At 36.9% G+C, this 20,009-nt stretch overlaps 1 protein-coding gene across 2 annotated transcripts in view; it reads right to left on the bottom strand.

Moving 5' to 3' along the window:
- The window catches only part of LOC145994316 (transcription factor Sp9-like), a 142,647-nt gene that overhangs the window by 91,631 nt on the left and 31,007 nt on the right, over nt 1-20,009 (bottom strand). The gene's annotated exons all lie outside the window — the stretch shown is intronic.

Raw genomic sequence — 20,009 nt, 5'->3', positions numbered from 1 at the left:
CTTTAAACAAATGTGCACGATTGCTAAAATAATTTGGTTCAGGTAAACAATAATTTGTTTTTAGTCTATTTGAACAAATATTTGATTAACAGGAAATATTTTTTGTTTATTCCAAACATTTTCCTCTGTAAAAAGCCACCACAATAGGCAGTGGAGGAGGGGGGAGGGAATTTGTCACTAAAATAGGGTAGTTGCAAGTCCAGGGGTGGGCGCACTAAAGTGAGACGCGGAGATAATGGCAAAATGCTCATTTGAAGTGAATTAGGCTAGTAACTAAAACTTATTCCTGAAAAACATTGAACAGTGGTTTTCCAAAATTTTGACATTGGGAGAATTGAGCTCTGGGGTTGGTTGGTTTTTGTTGTGTTTTTTACATCAAATTCCAGTGGTGAGCTTTCGTTCAGTGTCGTAAAAAGAATTAGAAATGCCATCAGAAATTCAGGGGCGGATAGCAGACTTTGGCATCCTTCACAGCGAATGCTGATAGAAATTGGCATTTAGTCTCTCATTTATCAGCTTGCTGCTATGAAAACAAGAAGGAAACAGTTTTAGGCGGGTTTTCTCTTAAATCTAATGTATTGTTTATCGAAGTTTAATGAATAATTTTTAGTCAGATGTGTGTGTCGGCAGGGCCCAAAACAAAGATAACGTAGGGGCCCAAATTTTATAAATCCTTCCCTGACAGTGAACATCACATTATTCATCTTCTTAGTGAGTTGAATACTTATTGACACAAGTTTTTGCATTCTGTTGTACTTTCCTCATTTTTTTCTTTGTAGTATCGATTTTATGTAACTTATGGCTAATCATGATGATGACCACAGTAAAAGATTCTTAAGAATAAGCAAAAAAAACAAAAAAAACAACATAATCTTTGTCAGAACCAAATTGTTTTAGTAATCATCCATATTTATTTAGAGCTACCAAAACAAAAATTGTCAAAATTATCAAATTTAGCAAAGCCCATCAAATTTTTGCTCATGAATACCAAGATGCATGATGAAACGTGTTTTGTTAATTGATACAAGTCAGTTATATTCTGCATGACAACGCTATTGAAGGGACACATAAATCAAGATAGAATCCTCGATATAATTATTATACTATAGACTATACAATTATTATACAAACCTCTGCATGCATTATGAAATTACACCCGCTAATGTTACGGAAATATTACATTTTGGATGAAAAAATTGAATTTGAGGTCTTACTTTATTCACAATATTGAAAGTGAATGCCTATTATATGCCTTTTTAGTGGTGCCTGTTTTCTACATTTTAGTGTCTTTTGCCTGCCTATATGGACTGCTTTTAGTGCCTAGAAGTCCGGGCTCTGGTGATGACACCCGGGAGCGTTGTGACCAGTACGTACATTGTTCGACACAGCTTCGCACATCATCACGTGTTGTTGTAAACAGGTTGTTCAGACACAACCCCTTATGGAGCCCAATAACGACGAACGCCTTTGGCATTTCGCTAGAAACACAAGGTAACATTATCTTGGACAAAACTGGTTTTGCCAAACCTACTCCACTTACATGGCGGACATGCAACTTAATTCAGAAAAAGAATTTCTCAATTTGTTTCTAGGTGGTGCGGGCCTTGCAGTATGCGTGTAGCCTGCTTGCAATGTGGCTCCAAATCATAGTTGAGCAGTAACGTATCCTAACTTAGGCGTTACTTTCTCAGTACTTGGGTCAGTAACTCGTTACTTTTTCGGTACTTGGGCTAGTAACTCGTTACTTTCTTGGTACTTGAGTTAGTAACTCGTTACTTTTTTGGTACTTGGGATAGTAACTTGTTACCTTTTCGGTACTTGGGTCAGCAATTAGTTATATTTCCGATATTTGAGTTAGTTACTCGTTACTTTCTAGGTACTTTGTCTAGCAACTCATTACTTTTTCGATACTTGGGCTAGTAACTTATAATATTTTTCGGTACTTGGGCTAGCAACTCGTTACATTTTCGATACTTGGGTTAGTAACTCGTTACATTCTCGATACTTGGTTTAGTAACTCGTTACTTTTCGATACTTGAGTCAGTAATTCGTTACTTTTCAGTACTTGAGTTAATAACTCGTTACATTTTCGATACTTGGGTTAGTAACTCCTTACTTTTTCGGTACTTGAGTCAGTAATTCGTTACTTTCTCGGTACTTGGGTTAGTAACCCATTACTTTTTCGGTACTTTGGTTAGTAAACCATCATCTTACTTGATTTTTTGGTTTATTTTACTTCGTTTTTCTGCCACCTTTGGCTAATCGCGACGGCGAGGTTGAATGATGATCAGATGAAATTGATGAAAGGATACTCACAAACTACACCCATGCCCAGGTTGGCACTCTTGAATAAGCCATAAAACACACTTTAGTGCATCAATCGATATGATGCATTTAGTTCTCTGAAAGTTTAGGAGATATCCGTGACCGGGTTACGCTACTCGTAGCTACCCAATTTCTTCACGATGATGGGTTGCCACCGGTCCTATACACAGACCGAGACATGAATCCATGCCGTCCCGCAGTCGGAGTCCGAAGCACAGCGCCTTATACCGCACGTCCACGGCACGGAGGAGGACAAGGTGAAATAAATGTAAAGGTAATCACAAACAATCATATGTGGACGACACAACACAAGCCCTACAAATAATTATACTGGCTGCGAGTACAGGCGCCAGAGACTCGCTGGTCTGCAAAATGCATTGTAAGGTGTAATACGTGGAAGGGAGGTTGACATTCGGTGTCTTCTGGAAGGGTCACCCCTTATAGCTCGAATAATTTAAACAATAAATTAAACCCACATTTTCTAACCACCCACAAAACAATAATAAAATATTTTTGAATGTGTTTTTGTTTCAGTAAATAAAGTTACTAGCCTTTTTCCATCCTTGGCCATCGCCGCAGACCTTATGATTCACGCTGTGGAAGAACTACACTAGCGGAAGTTGCAGCCATTTCTAATGTATTATCCCAGCGGCGAAAATTGCTTAATTTGGCACTTTTTTACCAGGAAAGGAAGGACAGATGTTTGGAAGAGTGAGTGATTCATGCTCTTTAAGCAATAGCGAAATGAGGGCGAAGGAAAAAAACGCCGTGAGGGAGAGAATGATCCCTTCTGTAGCATTCTTTCGTCATGAGGAAATTTAACGCTCTGGTATCAAATTTACATTCGATGGAGCAGCTGCCGGTCGCCATAATGACTCTGAAACATATCAAAGGTCTATCTTGCACGGACCATATTGAAATAAGGATATAGATAGAGAACTCGTGAGGCATGAGTATAAGTATAGCTTACATGTATCTCTTCAAAATGACATGACTTTTGACAACTATATATCTTGCCATGGGAACTCTTAGTACCTTCCACGAATTGAAAGAAAGATTCAGCCAGAAACCGCTTTGTTTCTCAGTTTCAGTCGGTCCCCGTTTTCATAAATAGGGAATAACCGGACTTTCATAATCCGTTTACTGTATTTAATGGACAACTAGTGTCTTCTGACTACCACGCAGGAAACCCGGGTTCGATTCCCGAGATGGGCTGTCTCGGGCAACAATTCTTGCAGCAGTATCCCCCTGCATTGACTGATTTTATGGTCTACCCAGCCACTAATAAGGCGGCCAGAGAGTGGTGTTGATCATATCACCTTCGCATATGTGCATTTAGCACATCCTCCCATATGCCTTCATGGAATGTTATAATGACTCTAGAGGGTACCTTTCCCTCTTTGTTTAGTAGACTGAAAATCTCCAGAGAGAACAGGAGCCTCCAAATACGGTCCACACTACTTGGTGTGTCTCACCCACACAAATGTGCCAAATTCTGTTCATTTCATAACACAAATGAGGGATTAACCTGGTCGAAATAGTGGTTTCAGCCTTATTAGCTTGTCAGAAGTAGCCTGGTATAGGGGTAATGGCTTCAACTGAATTTGCCTGGTAGAGGCAGTGGCTTCATCTGCAAAATTAGGCCTGTAAAGGAAATTAGCTGGAACAGAATTAACATGGTAGGGGCAATGACTGTACCAGAATTAGCCACGTAGTGGCAGTGGCTCCAGCAGAAGTAGCCTGGTACAGATAATGGCTGCAACAGAATTAGCCTCGTAGATTCAATGGCTTCAGCAGATACTGTGAGTGGGACTAACATTATAGAAGCAGGAAAATAGGCAACATTTAAACAACAACAAAAGCAATTCTCATGAAGATTCACCTGAATACTCTGAGAAATCCTAAAGAGATCTGATTTTCCGGAATGCAGAATACTAAAGTTGTTCTATGAAAGAAGAAGCATTTTCGAAAAACTGTTACAACTGTTTGTCAACTATTATTTCTAACAAAGATGATGGTCATAGAAAGAATGGGCAATATAGAGGAATTGAAGAGAAGGGTGAAGAAGGAAAATAGTAAGCTGATTGAGTGGGTGGCAAGGTTTACCAGGGCTACAACCCCAGACACAGAAAAGTAACTACCATACCAACTTCCATACTATAATTCGCAGTGCCTCTTTGGATAATAGTTCACATATAGATTTGAAAATGGTTTAGTGTCGCACTGACAACGCTTGTTGAACTAGCAGCAATCTGCTGATAACAGGAAGAGATCAGACGACGATGTGCAACCTAAGAAGGAGCCAATCTGCTTCTGTGTTGGCTGCATCTTTCCTGACCTTCCAGCAGCCATCCTTGTGGGTAAACACCAACACATCTTCACTTAAAATATACGGCGGTCCGTCCCATAAAATGATACCGTTCTGGAGGTCTGTAATCGTCCTGCCAAGAATAATTACCGCACTTCCAGACTATAAATCTATTACATCCAACCCCTTTCTCCCCCTCCCATTCACTTTCATTGTTAGCCGTCTGCAAGAATGCACTTGAGGAAAGAACCACTTTCGGACATTCTTGTCCGGCCATCAGGGGATTTTTCGCACACGTGCTTCCGTATGTGGAGGAACTTTTATCGCGTGCATGTGAGCGCGTATAAACATAGGTTTATCGCGGTCTCTCATTTGCTACTTATATGTGGAGCGAGAGCGTGCTTGAGGTCCTGGTAATCATAGATTAACATGACGAATGACTGACATGACCATCAATTACAAGGCACCTTGAAGGAACCAAATGCTTAGGTTCCTCCACCCTTTACACATCCACGATTTGTCAGTTTTAAACATTTTTACTCGTGGTTTACGCTTCCCAAAAACAAACCTTTTGATGGAGATAGATTTTTCCTTCGGGCCTTACAAGGAATTTCCACCCTGGAACAAGATATTGTTCAGAGTCCGTTAGCAACTTGCAATGGCCTTTAAGTACAAGGTAATTGTTAATAATCTGACATCTGTCATGAAAATTCTTTACGCCTTGAGGAACAAGTGTGTGACAAGCGATACATCAGAGTTTTACGCAAAAAAAAAAAAAAAAAATAACGAGAGAAGCACGTTGGTTAATTAATTACACCAGAGAAGTTCGTATAATGTCGGTCGTGTCCGGCAATTACCTCCAAAAAGATATATTTCCGTAGCCTTCGGAAACTCATCAGGGGATCACGTGACTTGCATCTCACGAAGTGACCGCAATTCATCGACGTTGTCGTCGCTGGTCTTCACGAAACGTTAAGATATTTTTTATTTCTTTTTTCGCCATTGTTGCTCATGGCGTCTCTCCATTAGAGGGTTTTCAAGTTGCCGAAAGACAAAGTTTGTTTCTTCAAGTCACCTTTGCACAGATAGGGCGATCAAGACTAGAGCTACAGTGTGAAATGCGATTCTAACCACTGTGCAACGTGTCCCACCTGGTATCGAAGCAGGGTGTTACCCGGTAAAAAACTATTTTTTATAGTATGCACAGAGAAAAATGTTTGTTTGGAATAACCAAAACAAATAGTTTCTGGCCATCAATCGTTTGTTTAAATAGTCGACAAACAAATCGTTGTTCACCAGGACCAAACTCTCTTGGTAATCGCGCACATCTGTTTAGGCAAAGGAATTAGCTTTTATACTTCATAAACATCTGATATTCATAACGTAACAAATTAATATTTTTATGTAATATATTTAATAATATGTATTAATATTTATTGATTTTCTTTTATAATCAATAATATAATAACAGCATGTACATCTCATAATAATTCATATATGTATTGTGTGTAAGTGTATTTGTCAAGTAAGATCATCCTCCCCTCACCAGTCATCAATGATTTCGCATTCTCAACTGATGCATCCACTTTGTTGTGTTTAGTTTGAACTGAAGCACCAGTTCGCCCTTTCAGCATGTCTTCTGCACCATCCTCCGAGCCAGTGCTTGTGGTGCCAGCCAAGGACTTAGGTTTGCACATGGGCACCCTCGCGGTCTCCTAAGGAGAAGTCGTCCATTGTTAGGAAATTGCCGTCCAGAAGAGAAATGGGCATTTCTCCTGCCATTTCCCAGTTACCCAAAAGTCAATGCTTGGTTTTTTCCCCCTTTCCTCCTCCTCCACCTGGTCCCCCCACCAAACCGTTCCCGGTGAATCCTCCTTCGCTGGCAATTAATTCCATTGCATCTGCGGAGGACGAATCTAAGGCTATAATTAGCGGCAGCACCGCTCCTTGCCACTCTGAAGGCAATGCTATCTGATGCTGACTGGACGAGTCGGCGCCGTCCAATGTCCGTTACCCCCTAACAACGGGCCAAATTGCTTCGGTCTGCTTGTCTGCAGGAGAATAAAGGTATTTGGTTCGGCGTGAGAAACAGCGAGAAAGAACCTGTATGTGTGTGTGTGTGTGTGTGTGTGTGTGTGTGTGTGTGTCTTGTACACTACTCACGCACCACATAAAATCTTTCAAATGTGGTGCGAAACTCCTAGAAGTCTCCATTTCCAAAATGTGCCGTGCGTTTATTCCATCTTTCTGGAAATTCTGCAGGATGGCTTTTGGTATTCTGATTGCAACGATTTGAAAGGCGTTCCAATTGAGGTAAGGACAAGTGTGCACAGTTGCTATCTCTGAGGACAGTTTTAGTCCAAGAAGTGCATAAAGTGAGAACTTTACTGCACCCAAAAAACTGAGAAACACCGAAAGAGGTGTAACACCCTTAACAGGTGTGGCACAACACTTAATCGAGTGTTAAAGACCTCCGTTATACTTGGAGTGGTTGGACACCAAACGCAGTGGTAAAAGCGTGAATTCTGCATTAACAACTGTTACTAACATTTTTGGTAGCAACCTAGTTCCATATTTTTAAGAGTGTCTGTTTTCGATCTGTGAAAGGGTGCCGGCTCGGCTTTCGCCACAGAAGCTACCGTGTTCGAGTCCGCGCCAATTTCATCTTACCAAATTCATCGTCGCGATTAACAAAAAGTGCAAGAAATGTGACATAAAATACAAAAAAATACTAAATAATTCTGTATCCATAAATTGTTGTGTGGAATTACAAACTTCATATTTGTGTTATCTCGTCAAGGGGTTTGAATCTCGGGCCGGGCATAGGTGTTATTTTTAAGTACCCCTTCATATATTTGTGTGTATGTGGCTATCCGTGCACGTGTGTGTGTGTAGGTGCACACAGACAAAAACAATGTTTGTTAGAATTAATGTAATAGAAAAGCTTTTCATTATCATACGTTTCAAGAACTGAATATATTGACACATCAAAGAACATTAAAGTTGTTTATCGCGCTGCGACGCCAAGGGTCCCGGGTTCGAATCCCGCTCGGGCTAGGTTGTTTGTGAATGTCCCTTCATCAATTTCATCACTCATCCCCATCTTCGAAAGTTAGCAATGAGGCACAAAACGAGAAGTAAATAAACAGATCAATCAATCAATCAATCAATGAAAGTTGTTTAACGTTTACAGAGAGGCTAATTGGGACTGAACCTACAGTTTAAAGTGGGAACCAAAACACTGAAATATCCATCTCAGTGGAAGAACTCCTTTAATGGTCGACACGTTACAGAAAAGTGACGTGAAGTAAGGAAAAGTGAAAAAAACAACTCAAATGCGCACGATTAGATTAATTTATTCTTCTCCTTGAGTTGCTTATTGAACGCATTGCTAATTGAAAATATTTATTTATTGTTTATTGATTTGCTTCATTTTACTTCGCTTCTTGTGTCACTTTTGGCTAATTTGCGAAGATGTGGATGAGTGATGATATGATGAAATTGACGAATGGACACTCACAAACATCCATGCCCAGGCCAGGATTTGAACCCGGGCCCTCTGGCGTCGTAGCGCGATGTGCTAACCACTCCGCCACGGGGTTGGCGCTAATTAAAAATAAATAGCAATAATTTACAATAACATATTAGTTCACATTCCTGCAACAAAAGTGACAGTGAAGGAAAAAGTCTGATTAAAAAATTACAGAATCGGAAATTTTGTGTTAAATTAATAGCTTCTTGAGAATTTGGAAGATTTCTCTCTGAATATACAAATATATTTTTTGGAAAGAAAGTAGACAAAAAAAATTATGACTGCAGAGAAGGTTAGAGAAATTGTTAATACACATTATAACAATTTTTATTTCAAGAGGTCTTCTGTTTTTAAAACAAATAGATAATATGAAAGTATGGAATAGTGTTTGCTTCTATTAGTGCAAGAATTACATGATCTTAAGCCTACGTTATGAAATTACGATTATTTAATGTTATGAAAGTATTATTAAGTTTTGGATGTGAAATTTTCATTTGCAATATTACAAGAAAAGAACTGACCAAATACGTTTTGGATAAGCGTTTTGATAAGCACAAACAAAAAGTTTTGTAGCCTCTGTAATTTCGACCAAATTATTTGTTCATTCTAAACAAATATATACCATTACTAAAATAAATTTGGTTCTGATGGACAATTATTTGTCACCTATTTTTAAAATATTTGGATACCAGCAACTATTTCTTGGTTATATCAAACAAAAAATTTTCTCCGTGTATATTCCCCAAATTCTAGTGCCTATATTATCGAGCCTATCTTCCAATTTTAGTGTATTTTTACCTGATTTCTGCAGTTTTTAGTGGCTAGAAATTCGGGTTGCATTTACAATGTTTCCTGAATATATTCAGCTCAATAACATTCTTGTTCTATACTAGTTTCCCGTTCTGTGTAATAACATGGACTAGACCGCAACTTAACGTGTGTGCACACATTACTGACTACAAAAGAAGGAGTTACCTTCTTCACACACATGTCGCAAGCGATACGTAAACATACCAAGACCCGTAATCGTTTTCCTGTTTTCTATGTGGCATGTGCATTTTTCTGGTAAATGGCATCATCACACACGTCCTTAGAACCAAACAACGTGAGGTTTGTAATTGCTCGCAATTTGGCCTAACGGTCTCTCTCTCTCTCTCTCCCTGCGAAATAATTACAAGCGGTAAGAAGAAATCCGGTTTCCTTGGACAATTTCTTCCTCAATTTTGTCCCCACTTCTTTCCGAAAATTGCTCTGTCGGTTGGACATTCAGGCTGCCCATAGATACAGCTGTCTGAAGGCTAATCAACTTGTACGGATGCATATTCAGGGCTGTACACACGAAAAGTTTGTTTGGAATAACCAAAAAGAAGTTTTCGGCAACTAAATAGTTGTTTAAATAGGCGAAAACAAATGATTGTTCATCAGAACTAAATTCTTTCAGTAATGGTACACATTTGTTTAGAGTTAGCACAAAATTTGGTCAAAATTACCAAATTTATTACATGCTAACTTTTTTTTGTTCGTTGTTACCAGACAGCTTACCCAATCGTGTTTTGTTTATTTAAATAAATAAGTTTTTTCTGTGTACATTGACACCACAAAATGCACACATTTTTTAGAACAGTGACACACTAAAGTGTATAAAATGTTGGTTATGTTCAGAAATGCATGGAAAAAAGGTCGCACCTGCACAATTGGCACAGTGAAAGGTACATATTTTTTTCGATTGGTTCACTGCTTGAAGCTGACATTGAGCCTAAATTGCACAATGGACTCTTATCAACTAAGATACCGATGAGAAAATGGTTAAAGATTTAAGGATTTACACAAAAAATCTAAAATATGTTAATTTGGCATTCATATGTAACTCAACTTAAGGTGCAGTGACTGCTAAGGATGCATTCTTTGCATCAAAATGCACAGAGAAATGCATGAAAGGACTGCTGTTCTGTGTGACCCACTATAGTGAAATGCATTTGTTGAACAGATCACACACATGATTCTTTAATATATATATATACACAGACTGTGTATATCGGACACACCAAAGTCCATTAAGTCTTGATTTGATGCATTCCGAGCTCTGTGTACAGAGTATTGCTGTAAAATGTTGCTGTTTTTTTTTCTATTTTTATGCGCCACATAACAGGAAGTAGCATATGTTGTCGTTCGAGTCATAATTTCCAAACATGAGGTAAAATTCTATATTGCCAAATCATCGTCATAATGAGCGCTGAAAACAGCTACAGTATTGGTAGTATTACAAAAACAATATATATTTGAAATCCTACAGAATATATAAAACATGCTGCGTTCCGAACCTTATCTCAATTACACAAACACATGCAAATAAATCCCGAATAAGCGATGCGAACTTATTTTCAAGAATGATAGGCTACACGAAGAGTCCAAGCTTAGTTTCACCTCAGAAATTCCATTTGAAATTTATGGTCATCGAATTTACAATTAATTTATCGTGAGGAACTGCTTTTATTAGATCCTATAATTTTGGAAAGGCTGATATTATTCGTACGAATGTTCACGTTTAATTAGAATATATAATAATGATGCTCGAAGCAAATAGAAACACATTAAAACACAGTAATAATTCCACTTGTCAGATACTGAAAGTTTGTCAGTAACACCGTAAAAAAATCCACCTCATATTCTAATAATATAAAAATTTGCCACGTTTTTCATGCTTCCAAGGAAATTATTAGAAGAAGCAATTATTAATAATTCGATTTTAAAACGTCGTAAATGAATAAGTTAGTTCAATGGGCGTAACCAATGACGATTTAATAACATTTCATTAACATTCATATGGTATGAAATAATACTCTTTCTTTTATGTTTGGATGTTAGAAAGTTTTAGCGGCATGGAACAGTTCAAAGACAAGGAAATAGTAACAGCAGTAGTAATAGTAAATATAAAAGAATTGAAAGCGTCATAAAAAATCTGCAATGCATAGTAATTATAATTAGATTTACACAATTCACACGTTATGTGGATTTTTATTATCGTAGCTGTATTCACGCTTGTTAATGTTCTACAGATGTATATAAAAGTTGGTTCCACATCAGAAATGCTGCAAGGACAACGGGAAATGTGGAAATCGTAATCTTGTGTATTATTTGTGGAATGTGGTTACATGTTTTTCTCTGTACTTTGCACTTCTGGTTTTCCTATGTAGATTTAGGTGCACATGCTTCAAAAATAGGCAATAATTAAAAGTGACACTAAACTGTAACTTCCTTTTCCCAGTAATGCATAACAAGCCATTAATTTCATAATTGACAATCGTATCTGTCAAATTCCCGTCAATGAGCATAATAGTGTGATCATATGTTTTTGGATCATGCGAGATCTTTTAAAACCACTTGCGAAGCACATAGCATGCTGCTCAATATATACAATATACTGAAATATTTGTGAATCATTTATGGACTCTCCCACTTTAAATACTAACACCATTTGATGGTGTTCTTGACATTGAAGTGAAGTCTCTGCTCCGTAACATCATAAAATGAAATTGAACACTTCAAAATTGTTGTGTTCCAGTGTTTACTTATGGCAAAATCAATATTCCTTTTGCAAGACAATGGGAAACGTAACTTTAGAAACAATTTCCTGAAATTGTTATTCATCACAACTGGTCATGTGCAATAAAATATACATATCACTAAATTACCACGAAATATCTATAGTAATTTAGTTGTCATTTTAAGTGATATAAATAAATATTAGACATTGAAGATATCCAAATGAAAAATGCGGGTGTAGCTATTATATATTATATTTATATATCCAATGTCTATATTTTTCTCTCCGCGTCAAAAGAAAAGAACGTACATAAGATTTTAACCAGTGATGTGCGTCTACGCGTAAACAACGATAGTCTACATTCTACACGTAGACTACTTTATACACGTACATTACGTAATCTATGTAAACAACATGCCAAAAGGCGATAACTTAGCAAAGGGCGCCGTGGAATTAAAAGAAAATTATGCTGCGTATCAGTTGCTGATGTGCGAGGAGAACATTTCATACTCTTCCTTCCAAATTCGAACAATTTCTCACATAGGAAGAAACCTAATATAGGAAATATTCTAGTGTTTTATGGGAAAAAGACCACTCTTGCCATCTGTTGTTTTTTGCATACTATTTATCTTCTTCCATAATTGATAATAGAAGAGAAGAGAAATTTTGTTGTAAATAGGATTCGTTTCATTTCGTTAGGAACCAATATAGTTGAAAATGTCACTTTCCTTTCATGAAACCCTTGAAAATTAATTTTAATGCACTTTAAATTGTCTACGTAGTCTATGTAAACTACAACCCGATGTAATCTTCGCGTAGATTACGTGTAGACAACGCATGTAGACGTAAACTTATAGTCTACGGCACATCACTGATTTTAACACACAACAAAGAATAATCACATGGATCTAGTATCTATAAAAGTCAAAGGATGCTTGAATAACATTTTAACACTATTGTAGATTTTACAATTGTTTATTTCCGGTTTAAAATGGCTTCTGCTGTTCTGGAAATTGCAATAAATAAATAAATAAATTGTGATAACTACCTGAACATATAAAAAGTGTGAGGAAGTGCTAGATATGCTGTTAATCTATATTCAGGATACTTACTGTTTTCATTCTCAAATATTCTTTATTTATGTGTGCGTAGGGTGAATCTCTTCAAGATACATTACCATCTGCACTAAAAACGTAAGTTTTATTATTGACTTTTTCTGAGTGTTATAATTAATGGCATGTTATACATTACTAGGAAGTGGAAACTCTCTTTAATGGCGCATTATCCTTAACTTCGTAAGTCTAAAGTTGCACCTAAGACTTTCCGATTATGTACATATTATTATCTTCTAGTGGAATAAATATGTTCAAATATGAACAAAAAATGTAGACGAAGTGTTATAAAATGAATAAAATCCTGTTAAATTTTTTTTTACTAAATTTGGGTACCGAAGTACAGTGGTTTAGCACCAATGGTTGTTGTATGTCAAAATTGGTGTCTTGCAATCTCAATCATGTTATATAAACCTCGGGCATCAGGTAACATTTACTCGCATTTGAGAAAAGATAATCTTAAGTTATTGTTAACTGAATTAAACTCTAAATGTAAAGTAAAGCCATATTAAGGAGTTTATCGTAAATGAAGCTTTGAGTCCCACCGGCCGCCAATGTTTAAATCTCACAATCATGGGCACCGACACCGAGGGGGGGGGATCGAAAACCTCCTCCAGAAACTGGCATCGTTTATCATTTCAAATTATCGAACAAGCAGAAAGTTTCGAATTTCATAAATAACAGAATTAAACTTCAGTTATTCAGTAGTATTGGAATAGAATAACTAAAAATAATGCGTTAGATCTAAAAATTTGAGTATAAAATACAGGAGCTAGGTTATATTTCCACAGCCTACCATTTAAATGGAAGAATAAGTCATTTCACAGTTCAAAATTCCAAAATTGAAATTTCTACATAAATTTTATGACTAAAATATTTTACTCTTAACGTTTTTACTTGAACGACGTTGTACAGTTAAGAACAAATAGAATAACTATGGATTTCAATACACTAACAATATGAAATGAGTAAAAAAAAAATAAGGAAGAACTGTTATTCTGGATAATCAGTCATCTGGCGGATCGAGCAGAAAAGTCTCCTCAATTGATTGATTGATTGAATTGGTATTGCACAGTAAGGCTAATTGGGACTGAACCTGCAGTTTAAAGTGGGATCCGAACAACTATGTGCCTCCACCGGGTATCGAACCCGGGATCCCTTTATTACAAGGCGACGACGCAACCACTGCGCCATCGGGGAGGCCAAAAGTCTCCTCAAGCATGTTACAATAATAATATGGATTTGGGTTTATTTTTATTAATTTACAATATTTTATTGTGTAATAATAATTATTACTTGTTTCAATTTCATTTTTAAGTTTTATCAACGGAATGACCCCTGCTCATGCTCACCCCGGGTTCGATACCCCGTGGAGGCACATAGTGGTTAGAATCCCAATTCAAACTGCAGGTCCGGTCCGAATTAGCCTATTTGTGCATAAAGTGGACTTAAAAACAACAATTCAACTCAGTTCATGCTCACAATGTAAAGTTTGGGAGGATTTTCCTACGTTTTATGCTCACATGCACATTCATGAAGTCGCGCAAGAAACACTAGATTCATTACAGCACAATGTCAACGCATTGTAAAATTTCGAAATATCTTTCGCACTTCCAAAAGACAACAGTGGGTCTACTTCTGCAGTACCGCAATGAAAATGCGGTAGGTAAAAAGATGTGCGTACAAATTCCATATGGGGAAATTATCTCGATGTCTTTCGAAACACACGCCCGATGGATAGTCACGTTTGTCCTGTTATTCAAAGTAACCCCCTCCCCTCCCTCCAATCTCCTCTCGTATGTGAACTATTAACCAATGGCTAAAGGGCACAGGACGCTGTTTGCTCTTCACCTGGGAGTGTCGGGATTCTTTTTTTTCTGCAATCCTGTAGAATTCAGTCTGCACGTGTGCAGCACAACCGGTTGTACCACATGGTGACGTCACATGTACCAACAACGTGACATAATTTGTAGGAAGGTACGGAGGAAGTTTTCTTCTCAAGGGACTGAAAGGAAAGAGGTGGAGGATTGGATAGAAGTGGCACATCACGCTCAGCGAACAGATGGGTGCAAGGAAGAATGTTGGAGGAAGATATCAAAAAGGATAACACAAAAGGGTTGCTCCATAACTCAGGTTGCAGTCTACCCCTTCTCCTTCCTTCTCAACCTAAGTCGAGATGGAATCGTGCACTGGGACTCGGTTCTCATTAACAAATGCGATTAATTGCTTTCCACTAACGCCAGGACGACTGCAGGAGGCTAATAAATACATTGTGAGCCGGAATGAACAAAATTGTGTTCTTTCCTCTCTCCTCGTACAAAAAAAGAACTTAAATAAGTTTTTAATATACAACAGAGAATAATCGCGTACATCTAGTATTAAAGACAAAGGCTGGTGATATAATACTCGAAACTGTGATCAATATCTGAACATGCCAAAAGTGTAGGGATTTGTTGGATATATTTGTGTAAATTTAAAATTACTTTGTGTTTTAGTTCTTAAATATTATTTATTTATCTGTGGGGAGACATGACCATATACGTACCGGGTGGCCAGAATTAAAGTTACCCAACTCAGAGCCCTCTGTAGCCTGTTTGAGGCATCGTAGAACTCTGAAATTTGGTGAATCCACTATGCAGACCATGGGCAAGAGGATTCCTATAAAAAATAGTTCAAGTTTCCGCCACAAGGTTGAAATTTGGCGCTGTACTTCCATGATGGGTTGTATAATAATGACGTCAACTGCTCCAATTGGTTATGGATTTGCCTTTACCTTGCAATAAACGAGAGATTATTTTCTCGCAACTTCCAGCCACTAACATGGGAGTACAGCGCACTTTAGTAGTTATAGATCGTTAATAATAACAGTAATGACCATTGCTGCTTGATGATAATAATTATATTCATAAAAGGGGTTACTAATTATTATTATTATTATTAGCATCGAACAGTTAATAATTAATCAATAACATATTTCCTTTTAAACAATCTAATTATAGCCTATGTATCAATGTGCACCTAATAGATATTTCAATTTTCAACATTTGAAAAAAATCTGTCAAAATATGTCCTAATTTTCACTTCTTGAGACTTCTTCTTCTTCCTTTGACATAGTGGCCCTTGTAGTATAGCCAAGAGGCGGATCCAGAAGTTACAGTTGGGAGGGGCGAATTTGAGTTGGGTATCTCACCTCCCCAAATAGCCTTTCTAACTTACTGGTTCTCTGGTTCGATCCCCTTTTGAGGAAAAATTGCACCCGTTGTTTGGATCCAAATTTAAACTCTAGGTCCAGTCCCGATTGACCAACCTGAGGATAAAGTTGAATGTTTCAAACTTAGAAAAATATTCTCGACATTAAAGTTGTTTATATGAGACAGAACCTTTGAGCCTTCAAAAATATTAGGCATAATCCTATATTCAAAAACCTAGAAGTTGGGAGGGGCGATCGCCCCTATCGCCCTCCCCGTGGATCTGCGCCTGGTATAGCCTTCTCAACAATGCAGGTCCATTCTAGTCTATCTTGCGCTTTTTGTTTCCGTCTTCTTATCCCGGTGTTCTGATGTCTCTCTCCTCCACATCATCTATCCATCGTAATCCTGGGTCGCCCTTTTCTTCGTCTGCCTTCAGGATTTAGGGAGAGCACTTCTTTACTATTCTGTCATCACTCATCCTAATAAGATGTCCTGCCCAGCTCAATCTCCTTGCCTTGATTTCAGCTATAATATCAGGAGATGTATATAATTCCTTCAATTCATGATTATAAAGTATTCTCCATCCTTCACCATCATATTTTGGTCCGTATATTTATCGTAGTATTTTCCTGTCCTAAGTCATCAGCATTAATGATGATCTCTCCGTGAGTACCCAGGTTTCACTTCCATACAGTAATGTTGGTCGGGTCATTGTCTCATATACTCTGAGATTTAAAGCTGTCGATGGTAGTCTCTTCCGAAATATATCCACCAAGGCATGGATACATTTGTTACCTGCTGAAATTTTATCTTTGATATCAAGTTCTATGTTATTTTGTTGTAATTAATGATCCTAGATATTTGAAGGTTTCCGCCTATTCATAATTTTGATCACCAATCTTTACTTCTCTGACCCGAGTAAGGTTACTTGTCAGTATCATGTATTTTGTTTTCATTACATTCACTTCTAATCCGACTTCGCTAGCTGCTTCTTCAATTGCCAACATAACCTCCTCAACAGAGCTTTGGACTTCTCCCCAGTCATCTGCATAGACAAGACACTGGTTCATTCTATTGAAAAATGTTCCTGCGGGTCGGATTTTCACATTTCGTATGACCTTTTCTAAACATATTATGAAGAGTCCTGTGGAAAGGACATATCCTTGTCGAACTCCAATTACTGTTTCAAACGTGTTTGAGAGTTTATTATGAATTTTAACTTTATTAAGTAAATTTTGAGGTTACATATATTTAATTATTGCGAAATACAGTATATTTTCCCCCATGATAAATTCTGAAATATGCTTAGGTTATGAAGAAAATAACACTATCGTAATTGTAGAATATGTGACCATCCATTATAAATAAACCACAAATATTTAAAAAAAAATCATTCCAAGAAATATAATGAAATTATAAATTGTTGATTTACTAAACCAGTGCATAGACCGTCTATGCTGTCCTTGTTTGACATGTCTTTAGTCTTTAAACAGTTAAACTTACATGCACTCTTTTCAATGTAAAAATAAATACAATATCATACTTTACTCTTGGTTAAATGGTAGAAACAGTTCGGCAGTCATAACTTCGTCATAGAAAATAACGTTAAATAAAGAAATACTCTGTGTAAATTTTGGTTACACATTCAAAATATCCGAGTTGCATCTCAAAGTTTCGAATGTCCCAACATTGAATTATTTTCCTTCAAAAAATGTTGAAAAGAACATCCTTTGCTTTTCAAATTGTCTAATACACGAAACTGTTTCAAAGTTTGCTTTTCTATAAATAAAACTAACGAGTTTTGGAGAAATTTAAATTTTTCATATCGCATGAAGAATAAATATGTTAACGAATTGCATCCATTGTAATTGTTGGAATTTACAAAAAAAAAATGCCAAGGTTGACATGAAGCGAATTAATTAAGGGAAATGCAGAAGTTTTGTTTGCTAGACTTAATTGATAACAACATTCACGAATGTACAAAAGTGGTATAAAATTTTCTAATTATACTTAGAACAAAAAAAAATCTACAGATGTATGTAGGATTTGGAATTTCACAACGAAATCTTAACGAAATACTAAGATTGGAATGAATAAAATTTAAAAAAATAATTGATGGAATGTCATTAGCAACACGTTAATACAACAGAGGTGGTAATTGATTGAAATTTATGAACAGCACAGTTAATGAAAAAGTAAACAAAATTTTAATTTCTGGAATTTTATGAGAGTGGACACAATTAAAAACAGCTATTGTGTTACAGAAGAAAATTTGAACTTTTATTCAAGCAAAAAGCACCCGCTGTGCATCCCAAGGAATCTTGCCAATCTATACTATTTTTGAAAAGTCTGAGGAAAGAAATCACGCTATGGAATATAATAAGGTGATGTAGGTGGAATAGCTTCATGTAGCGTGCAAGGAATGTGAATAAATCTGGTTGTTAATCTTTCCATAAAAGGAAGAACGAAGAAAATAAAGTACCTTGTCATAGCTCTGTCGGGGAAACGTTGGAGATAACACCATTGTAATGGAAAATGTAAAGAATTGGTTTCATATCACTGCATCTATTTGTACAACGATATTTTTTTTTCTATTTCTTCTAAGAAGCCTTCCACCACTTGAAAAACCTACAGTGGGGAAGGATTATATTTGAATATTTGAGCATTCAGTATTCTCCCAGCGATTTTTCTCTTAAATCCTCGTAAGATTTATTTCTTCTTGGATGGGAATATATAATTGTGATAATTTTATATCTCTTAAATTTTCTAACATTATTGTTTATTGATGATATTGGTAAAGTAATATAAGCTACAAAAATATACATTTTGTAAATTCTCAAGTACACAACAATTGAAACTTGAAGCTTTAAATAAACGCCACAACTTAGACCCATGATATGTTTCAGGAATGCAAGAAAACTATTTTAAAAGACAAAAATTGTATGTTCCTTGACAGTGATTTTGCAAAGAACGATAAATATATATATTCTGAATTGCGCTTAGAGGGCTTAGGAGAATGTGCACGTGCATTGCATTCGATGCTGGTCTAGGAATTGTAGTAGTTTCATGGTGGGTATGCCTATCAGAAAATTCAATCTGTGCTGAGATTCTCGTGATGTAATTGTACAGAATTGAGAAAATTGAGTGGTTCTACGAAATGACGTACATTTTGAAGAAATAAATGTCCAAACCGAGATCGAACACAACACTAACAACACATTTTCATTGCATGTGCGAAAATTCAAACTTTTAGGTAATCCAGCGTATGTATGTGTGTGCGCGTATACACCCAATAGTGAACTTTGTTGTGTTGTTCCAACCGGCGCGGTAATCCAAGTTTTCTTCCGGACGCCAGTTTTCCAAGAAACAACAAACACAGCCTGTTTATGCGTCGTAACAGACTGGTCGATTCTTGCCAGCAGGAAAGTACTCTATTGAATTATCGATTGGAAATAAGGAAAAAACGGCCGGGATGACACGTGTCCACACTGCAAGAACCTTCATTATTTCCGTTCTGCCCTGTTCTTTCGAAAGGGGGAAGAGAGAAATATTAAAAGACTGCATGAAATTTTCTTGAATCAAGGACAATTGCGATCAAAGTAAACATTGATGACAATTGCGATCACTTGACGTAAATAATTTCTTTTAAAGTTGAGTTGGGACAAGTGCGATCAGGTTGCGTAAGTAACCTTGGTTTGTCATCTGCCAATGCACAAAACCATAATCATCACCTGTGTGCCTGTGCAGAAAGGTTCAAGAGGTTTGGTTTTTAGGACCACTATATGATTATATAGGCTAACTGAGACTGGACCTACAGTTTTAATGCCATCCTAACTACTGTACAATGCGTCTAAATACAAAACCCAAAATGTGTCAATTTACACAAATATGTTGACTTCGGTAGCACATTAAAATCCATAAGCTAGTAATAATGCACTTTCAGTGTACCAAAATGAACACGGAAATGCATAAAAGGGTATACTTTTTATGAGCTGTA

Source organism: Lepisma saccharinum, chromosome 1, assembly GCF_977018435.1.
Source record: "Lepisma saccharinum chromosome 1, izLepSacc3.1, whole genome shotgun sequence".
Taxonomy (NCBI): Eukaryota; Metazoa; Arthropoda; class Insecta; order Zygentoma; family Lepismatidae; genus Lepisma; species Lepisma saccharinum.
This window is presented reverse-complemented; position numbering and strand designations above follow the sequence as displayed.